Source organism: Narcine bancroftii, chromosome 1 (assembly GCF_036971445.1).
Source record: "Narcine bancroftii isolate sNarBan1 chromosome 1, sNarBan1.hap1, whole genome shotgun sequence".
NCBI classification, from domain to species: domain Eukaryota; kingdom Metazoa; phylum Chordata; class Chondrichthyes; order Torpediniformes; family Narcinidae; genus Narcine; species Narcine bancroftii.
The window spans coordinates 191,432,766-191,448,212 of NC_091469.1; the positions used below are offsets into that span (position 1 = coordinate 191,432,766).

The window sequence follows — 15,447 nt, forward strand, 5'->3', positions numbered from 1 at the left end:
TCTTTGGGGATATTTAAGGCAGAGGTAGGCAAGTTCTTGATCAGGTTATGGGAAGGAGTCAGGAGAATGGGGTTGACACGCCAGACTCGATGGGACAAATGGCCTAATTCTATTCCTAGGTCTTCTGGTATTAAAGCACTCCTAGCAGAGCTGTGCACTCCCTCAATATAGTTCTGAGAGGGTTAACGCTGGACTGTGCTCAGAGAAATGTGAATGACCTCTGACGACCCCTAGGGTTTCTCCAGTTTTTTTGCTCTGGCTGTCCATAGGCCGATTTACCCCGGGAGAATGGCTGGGCTGACAGCTGTTGTGGCTTCTCCAGAGTTCCAGTAGTTTCCTTTCAGCAGGAGCCTTGGAAAGCTCCTGTGATCCCTCTCCTCTCTCCTTTGGGTTAATTAATCATTAAATATGGCACTGAAATCACACATGTCAAAAAGGTTCTATACAATTCTTGGTCTATCTGTGCTAATTTGATTGCAGTGGATAGGCTACGACTGACCTGGACAAGTGCAGAAAATCAGGCAGGGTTGCTATCCCCTCCCCACCAACCCCCCACCCACCTCACCCCACCCCATTTCACTACCCTTTGGAAATAACCTCTTAGCCAACCACAGGATTTACTTACTTAGTCCTATATTTCAAGGCAGCATTCCAATTTGGAACTGCAGTGAAAAACTCTCTCTCACTGAGGAGCATGTGGGGACTGGTTAATGATAATGAGAACAAGTTTATTGCATGTTCATATACACCAAAATTCTTACTTGGTGCAACCCAAACTTCATAAATTAAACTACAATAGTACATTAAATTAAAAAGAGAAAATAAGTCCAAAAATACACTGTTCCCACAGTGGAAGAAAAAAAGTGGTGTTACAATAATGTATTTAAGCCTTTTTGTGATTTGTGTAGTAAGGGGAGGTTCAAGAGCCTGATAGCTGTAGGAATAAAAACTGTTCTTGAACCTCGAAGTGCTGCTCTTCAGGCTTCCTTATCTTCTGCCGGAAGGTAGCAATGAGACGAGTTTGTGCCCAGTGTCATAGGACCTTTTTTTGATATTGGCTGCTTTCTTGAGGCAGCACTTCACACAGATGTCTTCAGTGGAACTTCTGATGGACCTGGCTACTTTTGCTTCTTTCTGCAGCCTTCTACATTTGTGGGCCCTCCAAATGCCAAACCAGGCTGTGATGCGACCAGTCAGTATACTTTCCACAGTGCACCTTCGAAAAGGTATTTGACAACATGCCAAATCCCCACAGACATCAGAGCCTTCTTCATGATGGCCTCACTGTGCTAGTTCCAGGAGAGGTCTTTTAATGGTTCTAAACCTCTCCTCTCGGTCCCATCAATGTAGATGGGTGTGTGGTCCTTTTGCCTCCCCTTCCTAAAAACCCACAATAAACTCCTTGGTCAGGGTGATATTGAGGGCATCAGCTTGCACTACCCAACAAAGTCTTGATCTTCATTCTGTATTCTGACATCCATTCCCATTATTCAGCCAACTGTGGTGGTGTCGTCAGGAAAAATAAAGATTGTGTTGGAGCCGACTTGGCTACTTAGTGTACAGGGAATAAAGCAGGGGACTAAGCATGCAGCTTTGAGGCATCCGTGTTAATGTTCAGCAAGGAGAGAGTAATGTTGCTGATCCACCCTGACTGGGGTCTTCCGATGAGCAAGTCAAGGATCCAGTTGCATCGGGGTAAACAGTCCCAGATCCCCTAATTTGATCATAGGCTTTGCTGGTATGATGGCTTTAAACACTGAGCTGTAGTCAATGAGCAACAGCCTGACCTAGGTGTTCTTATGTCAAGGTGATCTAATGCAGAGTAAGAGACCAGCAAGATGACATCCGCTATTAACCTGTTGTGAATTGAAGTGCGTCCAGAGACGAGAGATAACCAACTCTCAAAGCACTTCTGCCTCCCCAAGCCTTCTCTCTACACCTTCTTTGCAGGTGCAGTGGTCTCAGTTTATCTGTTTGCGGGAAGGAGGATCAGAAACAGATAGTCCGACTTTCCAACGTGCACTATTCAGTGAATCTGACATTGGAAGGATCTGCACAAATAGCTGTCTGACTTAGAAACTGAAAATGAACTGTGGCATTCAAATGGTTCTCCAAGTGGCTTTTAACTAATTAATTCTGAGGCCCATATTCATGCTCAGCGCATAGCGGCCTTTAAGGTATCCATTTGTCAAAAGTAGTATTGCTTTCTTCACTGCATACCTAATGGCTGCAGACAAGATTTGACCTCAGTGATGGCTATTATATTTCATGGGCCATTGCAACTCCACCCAATTGGTATCAAATCTTCAAATGATGCCAATTCCATCCAGCAGTTGCATTATAACCTTGGAGTGCTGAAGTCAATTTTATCAATTAACCAGGCCACAAGCACATTGTGCAGCATAGAGGAGAAAAAAACAGAATAAAATGAAAGACAAAATAACATCGCTAAGCTACACCGCAGGAGGGGATTCAACCTATCATGGCCGTGTCTACTCATTGGAAGAGCAAATAAATGAATTCCAGTTTAACCACATGTTCTGCATAGCCTGCAAATCTTTTCCCTTGATTAATTCAACATCCCCAAAACATGAGGAAAAGCAAAATTTCCTTCAGAATATTCCAGCCTGCCCTGTAGACTCCATTTTTCCATGAATAGGAATTGTTTTGGATCAGTTAATTCATTCACAGGGGAAGCTGACTGAGCTTCCAGGGAACCATCAAAATAGCTTTCAATTACGATCAGAATACAATGGGTGACACTGTCTACAGCATTTGGCTCTGAATCAAGTGAACAGTGCTTTCTCTTGTCTGATATTATATCTCAGTGTATCACCATTCTGGGCATGTTAATAAGTGCCAGGCAGATGAGTCAATGGGCTACCCTTTACAAAATCCACACAGGCAGATTTCAACCTGTGGCTGGAACTAACTTTGGCCAATCCAATATTTCACCCACATACTGATAGTTTATTTTTGTGTACCTTTCCTTTCTCTCAAATAAAGTTTAGATTGGAATTAATATAACAGACAAAAAGTATAACCAAAAGCAGAGATCCAGGGATGATCTAAATAAAAGGATAGACACAATGGCTTCCTTCTGAGATGTTATCCTGTTGACCCTGCAATCCAGCCCAGGACTCCCTTGGTAATTCTTGCCAGGTCTTTCTTAGTAGATCTGAATAATGAGGAAAGTGCACATGCCACAAAAATACAAAATGTTGGATATTGTTGATCAGACAGCATCTCTAATGGGGAGGGGGGGTGGGTAGTGGTGGTAAATAGAGTTATCCCTTGAGATTAATGGCCTTCCATCAAAATCTGGGTGTTTCTATTGTTTTCTGTGCTTTTTCAAATTTCCTAGTATTTTGAAAAAGTTAAATGAAATAAAAGATCCTGAATAATTGCAATATTCACTTGACAACTGCAAGAGAATGAAAAAATGTATCATGACACAGTGATTTTTTTAAAACATACGTTACACATAAATACATTTAGGTGTTAATCTTGTTTAAAGAATATCACCATGAAACTGAGAAATAAAAGCATGATCCACAAAGTCTTTGGATTAATTTAACCAAACACAGGTTTGGATTGAATGTGGATAAGCACTTGTGGAACTCTTTGTTGTAATTCACCCTGACTGCAAGATATTTACCATCCAGTATTGAAAATGTGTCTCCTTGTGTTTTCATTGGATTGGAGAAAAAAATGCTCCAATGGTCAGGAGAATTTAATAGTCTAGCTAGTAATGTGATGGATTGACGCTGACGGTAATTAGGATCAGGGTGGACAACAAAGCTGAGTTGAAGGATTATGGTCAGTGGCGCATTTGTCAGCATTTATAAAAAGCGAGGTTGGTTAATCCTTAATGTAAGCAACGCACATCAGAAACACTCAAGTATTGTTTCTCGTTCAGGGAGCAGGGCCTCCGAAACTCTCAGCTTTCCTTGGTCTCTTTGTGTTTCTATTCAAGGTGTTGGGAATCCATCTTTAGAACATATGAAATAGAAGCAGGAGGATGGAAGCCATCTGGTCCTTTAAGTTTAACCTGCTGTTTAACATGGCAATGGAAAACCTATTTGACAAGCAATACCATTCCTCCCCCTTTCATTCCCCCCCAACCTTGCCCTTTTTCTATCACTTCTAAAGCAACAGAAGCCTGGAACATTGAGCTGCCAGTCCTACCCCTCCTGCAACCAAGTTTCACTAATGGCTACAATGTCATAATTCAATGTGCCAACCCATACCCTAAGCTCGTCTGCCTTTCCTACAATACTCCTTGCATTGAAATAGATGAACCTGAGAACATTTACACCACGTACAACCTGTTGACTTCCAATGGTGCATGCAATTTTCGCATCATCTTTTCCCTCCTCCACTCCTCTATCTGGCCTGGCACTCAGTTCCCATCTTCCTGCAAATCCAGTTTAAACCCACTACACCAGCAAACCTTCCCACAAGGATATTAGTTTCCCTCCAGTTCAGATGCAAACCGTCCCATCAGAACAGGTCTCAGCTTCCCTCGAAAAGAGCCCAATGATCTAGAACCTGAAGCCTTTAGCTAAGCTGCATTATCCTCCTATTTCTAATCTCACTAGGATGTGGCATAGGTAGCAATCCTGAGATCACAACCCTGGAGGTCCTGTACTTCAACCTAGTGCCTAACTCCCTGAACTCTCCTTGCAGGACCTTCTCACCCTTCCTACCCATGTCATTGGCCCCTATATGGACCATGACTGCTCACCCTCCCTCCTGAGAATGTCAATAATTTGGTCGGAAATATCTCAGACCCTTGTATGAGGGAGGCAACGTACCATCCAGAATACTCAATCTCTTCCACAGTTATTTGTCCCCTAACTACGGAATCCCCTATCACTACAGCTCACTTCTTCTTCACCTCTTCTTAGCCATAGGACTAGATTCAGTTCCAGAGACCTGTCTGTTGTGACTTGGTAGGTTGCCCCAACATATCCAAAATGGTATACTTGTTAATTGAGGGGACCAGGGAGGGGACCAGCCACAGGGTTGCCCTGCACTACCTGCCTGTTCCCTTTCCCTCTCCTGACTGTCATTCATCTACCCTCCTTCTACCTCCTAGGTGTGATAATGTCCCTGTAACTCCTGTCTACAGATTTGTTCCTCCAATTCTCTCTGACTATTGGGTTCTCTATAATATAACCTCATGAGTGTGGTCATACCTTTTCCATTCCTCAGCTCCACCCTTAAAGCCTAAGTAGACAAGCCCTCTGGTTTTTCCTGTCTGAGCATAGCAGTGATATTTTCACTGACAAGCAATATCATTCCTCCCCCTTTCATTCCCCCTTGAATGATCCAGAGTTCATCCAACTCTAACTCCAATTCCTTAGCTTGGCTTGTTAGGAGCTGCAGCTGGATGCACCTCTTGCAGATGAAGTCATCAGGGATAATATGCTGGCTTCCCTGACAACCCACATTCTGCAAGGGAAGCATTCCCCTGCCTTGGCTGCCATTCCCACTGTTTATGATTAGAGGAGGAAAATATGATATCTAAAACTTGTCCTAAACTGTGTCCACCTGGCGAATCCTTTTTGTTCCTTGAATATTGTGGCCCTACTATCCCTCACCTCTTACTTGTTCTCACCAAAGCCTGTTGAGCTTAAAGCCTTAGCACTCTGACTCAAACAGCTCCCTCGATGATCTCCACAGGTACAAAATTAAAACCTGGCCTGAGCCCAAAGAAGTCTATACCTGAATTTTACCATCACCATGAATATAACAATCTCAAACATGCTATTGGTTTGTTTGAGGATAAAGCACTTAATATTGATTGACAGCAACCTGACCTGAATAAAGGACTGGGCTGGGACAGCACAGCATTTTCTGACCTAACCCCAAATGTTTTATTAGAAAACAAAGACAAAAAACTAAATCTCACTCGAGTCCTGCATTCACCACCAACAATTCCTATTCGAACTCGAATGCACCATAAGGCTGCATACTGTGAGAGACACCATAGCTGTAATGTTAATAAAGATGACTGACTTAGCAATGTGTTTCTTTGAGCTGCCTCTTTCAAAAACCAAACATTTAACCTAATTCCACATTCAAGATACACAGTCATTTTAAAATGCCATGGATCCCAGCAAAGATTATTACCATAGATTTTTATCAATGGACAAGCAGATTTAATTCAGTTAAAACTTGGTTACCATTACTATGTATAAAGGAAGCGTAATTATTTATGACAGATGTCAGCTTGTTCCCTCACTTCCTTGTGGCTAGCTGATCGATTTAGGGTTAAAGGGCAGGAGCATTCCTTTTCTGCTGCTGCATTTTACTGAACGTGCCTCTTTGAAACTTGCTAGCTACATTACCTAAGTTGATGGAAGGAGAAGGAAAGAAAAGAATGGACTCAGTAGAATTTCTGGTGTATTTTTGTTGAATGACAACATTGTCTGACTGGCTTAATGCAACCTAGATTGTATACCTAAAATGGATGAGAGGGGGGGGTGGGGGGGGTGGCTTGGGAGGAGGGGGGGGGGGGAGAAAAAGTCACTGTATATGTGTGAAAAAGAAAAAGTGTATATCATGGCTACTGTGATTTATGGTGTGAAAAATTTTTAAAAAAAATAAAAAAAAATAAAAAAAAAACTTGCTAGCTAATGTTGCAGGGCCACTTCTATTAACAAAGCTCCCTAAAGCAAAGGAACAGAAACACATGACCTTATTTCTTTCAAAAGTACCTCATTCCTGAAAACAATAAATGAAAATAGGCCTTGCACTTGGACCTAATCCTGAATTTTCAGTGTCAGCCTTGGCTCAGTGCGTTTAAATCCAAGAGCCGTGGGTTTGAGCCATGCTCTAGAAACATGGGGACCACATTCCCTGGGTCAGCATTTTTTTATTTTTTTTTTCCCCCCCCTGGGTCAGCATTGATGAATGGAGCACAGTCAGAGATGCAGATTTTTGAATTACATGTTAATATAAAGCTCTTTCTGTTCTCCTGAATGGACAGAAAAGATACTACAGACGACCCCTAATCAACTCCATTTTTCCAATCAGCCCTGCTGTATGTGGGATTGCTAAATTCAGATCGACTCTTTCATCTCCAGTGTTACGGATTATTTTGCAATAAAGCAAACAGTTACTGTATTAAAAACATCATCAATATATTTTTTGTTTAAAAAACTGCTAAAGATCCTGAGCACAGACTTCACAGTGTATCTTGGTGCTTTAGAAAGATGGACACACCTTAAAGCACAGGAGCTCCATATTATGAAATTATCATGCATATACAGTAAGATTCTTTCAAGACCCTGAGGTATATTACAGAAATGAGTGGCACTTGCCGATGTTCATATTTAAAGTGCATTTGATGACTGCAAGATGTCTCAAAGCACCTCAGCATCAGTGACGTAACAAAGAAGACAGGAGAATAAAAAAAATTGTCAAAGTTCTCCATCTTCAAAGTCTATCACATCTCCCCGAAAGCTGGGTAGGTACTCACTTTGGCATCTCACCCGAAAATATCAGCTATCGTGTAGCGCTCCCTCAGCATTGCCACCCAAGATTATATGCTCAAGCATTTCAGTGGGGCCCTGATGGACTAGCTTCTGAAGCGAGAGATCTAACCTCTGGGCTGATGCTTGATTCCATTTTATTGCACATCAGAATTTGAACAATGTCACAAGGATCCCAACCACAAGGACTTTCAGGAGATTAGTTGTAACAGAGGCTTAAACAATGGAGTTCCCACTTCACAAATCCAAACCACTACATATTGAAGATATAATAAAAACAGAAAATGCCAGAGATATTCATCATGTCAGACAATCTGCGGAGAAAGAGACATGATCCTTTCAGATTGAGAAAGGAAATCCATGCATTTGTACAGCACCATTTGCAACCCTTTAGAGCACACTTATCAAACTCTGGCCCGCGGGCCAAATTTGGCCCGCGATATAATTATATTTGGCCCGCAAGATCATATCAAAAATGTATTAGAGGTGGCACGCTGGCCGCCGTGCCAGTATAGCGCATGCACAGTAACTGCTGTGTCCCAGGGTGAGAGAGAGAGAGTGGGTGGTTTTATAAACATGCTGTCGTGTCCCCCCGCCCACCCTCCCACCGCAGCGCGGCCTGGCCGGTGTCAGGGGAAGCCAAGGCCGCTTCCCAGCGCCCGGAACCCCAGTGGCACAGCGTTTCTTGGAGCTGCAGATGGAGTTGGGACACCAGAGGGAAGATTGGGGCTCCCCGCTGGGCGATGGGGGCGTCGGCCGCCAGCCGTCCTGCGCTTTCCCACCGGACCAGCGGCGGGTGCCCGGAGTACACGTGGAGAGCGAGGCTGGTCAGGCAGGTAGGGTGGAACCCCCCGCCAATCTCGGGAGTGGCGTGGGCTGGATCGGGATTAGCCGCGCTCACCTGCTCCTCCACCGCTGACCGAGATCCCAGCGCGGTCCTGAGCGCGGAGACTGCCCTGGAAAGGTCCTGGGACACCGGCACGGAAAGAAGAGCAGAGTCCGTAGAACATTACAGATCAGAAACAGGCCCTTCGGCCCTTTGACTCTACCTCGTGAAAACCCAACACTGGAGAAACTCAGCGGGTTAAACCGTATCCTTTATCCAGCAGAGAGGTACCTGACAATGTTTGGCCCTTGATGCCCCTCATCAATGTATGAGCGAAAGTCTGTGGTTCTCGTAAAAACACCAGAAGGGAGAAACTCAGCAGGTCAAAGGGGGATCCAGGAGAAACTCAGCAGGTCAAAGGGGTGTCCGAGAGAAACTCAGTAGGTCAAGGGGGAGGGGTTCGGGAGAAACTCGGGGGGGGGGGCCTGACCTCGCCTGGCCCACTCCCCCTCCCTGCCGCAGGCCGACCCGCGACTCACGGTGACGGGGCCGCTGATCCGCCGAGATGCTGCCCTGCAGCGAGAGCCGATGCCCCCGCACTGTCGTTGTCCAACCCGATCGCCCGCAAACCCCGCCCTCCCGCACACAGGCCTGAGTAAGGATTATGAACTTTAATCTCAGGATAAAACGATCTTCCAATAGTTTCATGTCGCAGTGATAAATATATTCCTGGTTAAAAATGGTCCTGCACTTGGATACAAGCTCATTAGGCATAAAACTTGAAAAGTGTGTAAATCAAAGGATATCTGTACCAATGGAAAAAGGGCATGGCAAATAACCCTGCTAGAGTTCATGCCCACAATCAGTCACCCATTTGTTTGTTTCAGGAATCATGTTATTCTCCCACATTCTCAATAGCCCTCAGATTTTACTATTCGACAGCACACTAGCAACATTTGACAAATCCTCTATAGAGAAATATTATTTATTGAATATTTTATTTTTCATTTGTTAATGCTTCTGGAAAGAGTTTATCCAAAACTATTATTAAACATTTATTTTAATAAGAAAAAGTTTAACATTACATATGTTGAAAGAAGAGAAAACATGGAGATGTTGTTGAAAATTTTCAATAAATATTTAGTTCGGCCCTCGACTTAGTCCAAGTTTTTAATTTTGGCCCTCCGTGAATTTGAGTTTGACACCCCTGCTTTAGAGCATGCAGTAAATGTGGAAGTGCAGACACTTGCATTGTAGGAAAGGCAGCAGCCAAGTTATGCAAAGCAAGATCAGAAAGGAGTATTGAGCTTGATGACCTGTTTTATTAAAGTTGATTGATTGAACATAAATACTGGCTAGGATACTGTACAGAAACCACTGTTATGTATGTAAATGATAATACTTTTTATGTAAATATATGGTCTCACTGGCTGGCTTGTGACTCCTCCCCTTTATCCCCCATAAAGGTGGTCATGCCAGAACCCTGTCCCCAGTTCGAGCCCGGGTCAGTGTGAGCCTACAACTCAAGGGATGCTGTCCATCTCCAGCTAATAGAAGCCTTCAGTTCCAATAACTTCAGTCTTTGCATAATTGATCGAGCATCAATTTTATTAGCAAGACTTTGTTTCTTGGAACATGGACAATACTTGGTTGGACCGCCTGGAGATCAACCCGAGAGAATCTGAAGCAGCTGACAAATTCATGCTCTGGTGCCGCTGTTTCGAAAGATTCCTCACAGCCTCTGCAGCTGTGATCCATGATGAAGAAGACAAGCTTTGTCTGGTATTTTTTGTTCAGGACTACAGAGAAGCTATGGACTCCCTGAAAGACCAGAACAAGGTACCAGTGAATGAAGTCTATGCACGGCACAGACTCCACTCACGCAGGCAGCGACCTGGGGAAACACTCAATGACTTTATCAGGGCCCTTCAGGAGCTTGCAAGGGACTGCAAATGCCAGCACACGTAGCTGCTGATGAGAAACACCTGTGTAGCAGGCGCCCGCTCCGACTAAATGAGGCAGAGGCTACTCGAGCATGGCCTGCGGGCCACTTTCCCATACCTCGATAACGTCACCATCTGTGGCCATGACCAGCAGGACCATGACAAGAACCTCTGAAAATTCCTCCACACCGCGAAATGCCTCAATCTGATGTACAACACAGGGAAATGTGTCTTCAACACTCATCACCTGGCTATACTGGGCTGTGTGGTGGAGAATGGAGTCATCAACCCCAGCCCGGGGAACTACCTTACCCACCTGGGTGACATTCACCAGGCCCATCCTACTTCACAAGCATGTGAGGACCCATAAGTCTGACCCTCTGGTCAAGAGGATTCAGGTGCTCCACATTAGCCCATGTTCCCGGATGGACACGAGGGCACAGTTTCCATCCTGGACCTGGCACACACGGAAGCATCTGAACCCCTCCCCCCCTTCAAGCAGATGACAGGTACACCCACCACCACCCCCTCCCCCCCACCCAGCTCTCCAGGGCCTCAGATCCCTACGACAACCACCTCGGCCAACCCAGCAACTGACACACCCATAAAGGCTGTCATGCCCCCAGTTCGAGCCCAGGTCAGTGTGAGCCAACAACACAAGGGATGCTGTCCATCTCTAGCTAATAGAGCCTTCAGTTCCAGTAACTTCAGGCTGCGTAATTGATCGAGCATCAGATACTGCGTTCTGTTTTTCTTCGAAATAACTCAATGGAATCAGTTTTATTAAAAGGTCCCCAACGAGGCTACAAAAAACACAGAAATGCTGGAGGAACTCGGCAGGTCTCGCAGCATCCCTAGAGGTAAAGATATATCACCAATGTTTTGGTCATGAGCCCTTCATCAAGATATGAACAATATCCCCTACTTATGTCCAATTATCACCTTTTTCCCTGTTGGCCTGTGCTCTTCCTCCCCCAGCTTTTTATTCGTGCATCTGCCCTTTTGCTCACAAAGGGCGCAGGCTCAAAATGTTGGTTCTAAATCTTCACCTCCTGTGGACGCTGCGAGACCTGCCGAGTTCCTCCAGCATTTCTGTGCTTTTGTTCCAATCACAATGACTGCAGACTTCTGTGTTTCACTCCAACAATGCTGCATTGCCTCAGTGTTGACTGGGATCCATATTTTGGATTTATTTACTACGATACAGTGAAATGCTTTCTTTTGCATGCCTCTCAAAGGCTGGCAAAGAGTTGTCACCATCTTGCAAAAAAAGGAAAGCAGATAAAGAAAGGAAAGAAAGAAAGAGAGACCCTTCAGAGAGAGTGGTCAAGGTTCATGCCTCCTCCTTCAATGTGGCTAGCTCTGCTTTAACCATCCCCACTGCCAATAGTAATTATTACTTGTTTGTGTTGCTCCTGCTTGTTGTCCAGTGGGGGAGGTCTGCTGGCAACATACTTGAGCTCCCATATCCAGCTGCCTGCTCTCCATCCCACCTCTTTGACCCAAGTCTAGATTCCTGGAAGCCACTGCTGCTGAAGGGAGACCTGCTCTCTATGGCATCGCCTCAATCCCTGGTCCTGATTCCCAAAAGCCCGCCTTATTCAGCTGCCCTCACTCCATCGAATTCAGCCACCTGTGCTCCATAGCACTCCAATGGGACTGTCAGAAGTTGCACTAGAAGCAACGTGTTTTGTCTCAGCTCTAGGTGACCTCGTCCCTTGCTGTAGATCACTTCTCCTCAGACGTCAAGGACCTGCTGCTCATGACCATCCATCTTGTACCTAGATCTTGGATTTCTAGGCCAAAGTATCTGGAATAAGATTTGAACATCAAACCAGAAATGTTTGAGAAGGTTTTCCAAGATTTTCCTCTCCCTGCTTTATTAACTTATACCTGATGCCTAAAATAGAAGAAATCCCTCTCAGAGAGAAAAGGGCAGTGGATTCAGCACATGGTGACCAATTCACTTTCAGTACTAAAGTACATTGGGATTCATTTCTGATTTTCAAAAGCTGGCCCTTTTAAACATGAAATCTTATTCTTCTTGCATTGTCATCCACTGGAATTCATATCATAATTTTAACAAAACAGTTACATCGTTTTTCAGAAACAATAAGCTTTCCCTTAAATATATCTTTCCTCGGGCCTCAGACTGTAGAACAGTTCTTCCTTTAAACAATAAGTTTTAAAACTGAACAATTATTTCACATTATCAAATTGCTGTTGGTGGGATTTAGCTCTGTGCTTCCTGGCATATTTACAGTATTACAATAGACAGCAAATGTACTGTATTGAAGTCAGAGTGAACATACTTCCAGACATCTTGGAGTGACAATATGGTTTCTTACTATGACAGAATATTCAATATGGTAAAGAGATTCTTGTTTTTATTGCTGATTCTGAAGGGCTGAATGTTAGCCTGCAGTATCTTCTTCCCGAATGTAGCAGTGGCCAGGGTAATGAGGGCTCTTTATGACATTGGTTGCCTCCTTGAAGCAGCACCTCTCACAGAGGTGGTCACATGGGAGGTCAGAGCCCGTAATGGACTAGGCTCTATTTGTCATTTTTTTAAGCTTTCTGCATTCCTGGGCATTCAAATTCTCAAATTGGGCTGTGATGCAACCAGTCAGTGTACTTTGCACAGTGTAAAAGTTTGATAGATTTTTGAGGACAGGCCTAATCTCCTCAGACTCCTTAGAAATGTGAGGCATTGGTGTGCCTTCATGCTTCTCAATGTGCTGGCTCCAGGGGAGGTTTTCTGAAATATGGACTCCCAGGAACTTGAAGGTTCTAACCCTCTCCACCTCTGTTCCATCAATGTACAAAGTTTCATTGTGCATCAGCCTCTCCTTCCTAAAATCAACAATAGGTTCCTTGTTCTTGGTTGTGTTGAGGGTAAGATTGCTGTTCTGGTACCACCCAACCCGATTCACAGTCTGTCTGATCATTTTCAGTTATTCAGCTAACAACAGTGATGTGTCAGTGAATTTGTAGATGAAGTCGGACCTAAACTTGCCGACAGTGTTGTGAGAGTACAGGGTGTAGAGGAGGGGTCCAAGCACACCGACTTAGAGATGCCCAGTTTTGATGGTCACCATGATGCCAATTTGTATTTATTGGGGTCTGCCAGTGAGGAAGTCAAGGATGCAGTTGCAGAGGGATGAACACCTTACCAGATCCTTCGGCTGTCATGTTTTGCTGGTATGATGGCTTTGTACGCAGAGATGTATGTCGTCAATGAACAACTGCCTGACGTAGATGTTCCTGCGAGGGTGTACTGCTGTGAGAATTTAATAAATCATTACTGCTATCTGAATATCGCAATGAATGTTTGACCAGCACACAGCAGAGGGTGATTTGGTGGAGCCGAGAAGGAACATTTCTTCAAGCCAAGGCAGCCAGGCTTCAATGTATCAGATTCTATTGATTCTCTCACGCAGCCTTTTTTTTTTGACTATGGCTCCCTTCGGACTCTGCTCAACATTCATGGGCTCCCTTTCCTATAAACCAGTCTAGTCAGTTTCTTCCGTCCTTCTCTCCTACCAACTACCGAAAAAGCATAACAAAAATGAAAAGCAGACCTTGATGAAGGGCTCAAGCCAAAATGCCGATTATGCATTTTCATCTTTGCTAATATGAAGGACACTGTTTGACCTGCTGAGTTTATAACATAGAACATTACAGCACAGCCCCTTTGGCCCACCATGTTGTGCCGACCGATATAAACCTACTCTACAAACTAAACATTCCCTCTCACACCATAAGCCTCTACTTTTCTTGCATTCTTATGCCTAAGTTTCTTATAAATGCCCCTTTTGTTCCAGCCTCCACCACCACCATGGCAAGGCATTCCAGACACCCACTACTCACTGTGTACAAAAGAATTACCCCGGACATCTCCCCTAAACCTTTCTTTCTTTACTTTGAACAGATGTCCTCTGGTGATTGTTAATCTCATCCCAGGAAAAAGGTGGTGGCTGTTCACTCTGTCTCTCATAATCTTGAAGACCCCTATTAAATCGCCTCTCATCCTTGTTGGTCCCAAAGAGAAAAGTCCTACATCTGTTCACCTTGACTCATAAGACACATTCTCCAATCCAGGCAACATCCTGGTAAATTTCCTCTGCACCCTCTCCATAGCTTCCATATCCTTCCTATAATGAGGTGACCAGAGCTGAACTAAATATCAGGCAGTGAAATGTTTTGCTCTTCTTTCATTTCAAACCTGAAGAGAGCAGGTAGGACTTTGAGTTAATTTAATATAAAAGAAAAATGGACTCAGAAAAATTATATGCTGGGCTACAACCCAATCTCTACATTCATGGCACATGCTGACACTTTGCTTGCAGGAGGCCTGAATATAAATTAAACAAGAGGGAGACTGCATTGAGCAATATATTCAAACATGGAGGGGAGGTTCAAAAGTACACATTAAACTCGGGCAAAACTTATGAGAACATGCTCTGCATCTGTGAAAATTAAGGTGCATCATTGCCTCAAAGCATATTCTTTACAGACATGAGATTCTATCAGACAACCCTTTTATAAGGGACTGTTAGAATACAGTTATCTAAATTGAATATAAAGTTCAAGTGTAAAACTGCCACCTGCTTTTACAATGGAGGCATCTAATGGTGAGAAGGATCTCCAACACAATTCAGCCAGCCCTCGAACTTTCAGTGTTGTTGCCCATAGAATAGGCTTCAGATAATCAACATCACCTATAGCATGGTTTAGTTTTAATCTCTCTCAAACTCAAAATTCTCACCTTTGAAACTTCTATTTATTATTCCAATTGTTTCTGGACCTTTCTAACTTTAATTTGGCGTCTGCTTCCTTTCCTTCCCATCCTCATCCAGTTTATCTTCACTCTTGGAGCCTTCTTCTCCAAGCCCCTTTTGTCTTGCCAGACCTCTCCATGTTTTCAGACCAGACTACTTTCTCCCTCCTATTTCCTTTTATGTCCAGTCACCCTTTCCCACTTGAAAGACATTAGAATAGTCTGTCACATTGAAGATGCTGTATCATTTTCTCAGAAGAAACTTATACTGGAAGAACACAATGACTAATAACCTCAAAGAATAAAACTTTTCTTATTGTCTTTGCCCTCAATACTTTTCACACCAGGTGTTGCCTGAAGCAACGAGCAGTGAGACCACTGTTTGATTCATGCACC

At 44.0% G+C, this 15,447-nt stretch overlaps 1 protein-coding gene across 1 annotated transcript in view; it reads right to left on the reverse strand.

The window, feature by feature from the left end:
• LOC138736365 (ral guanine nucleotide dissociation stimulator-like) overlaps window positions 1–15,447 on the reverse strand; it is a 152,219-nt gene that overhangs the window by 107,984 nt on the left and 28,788 nt on the right. The window lies entirely within an intron of this gene.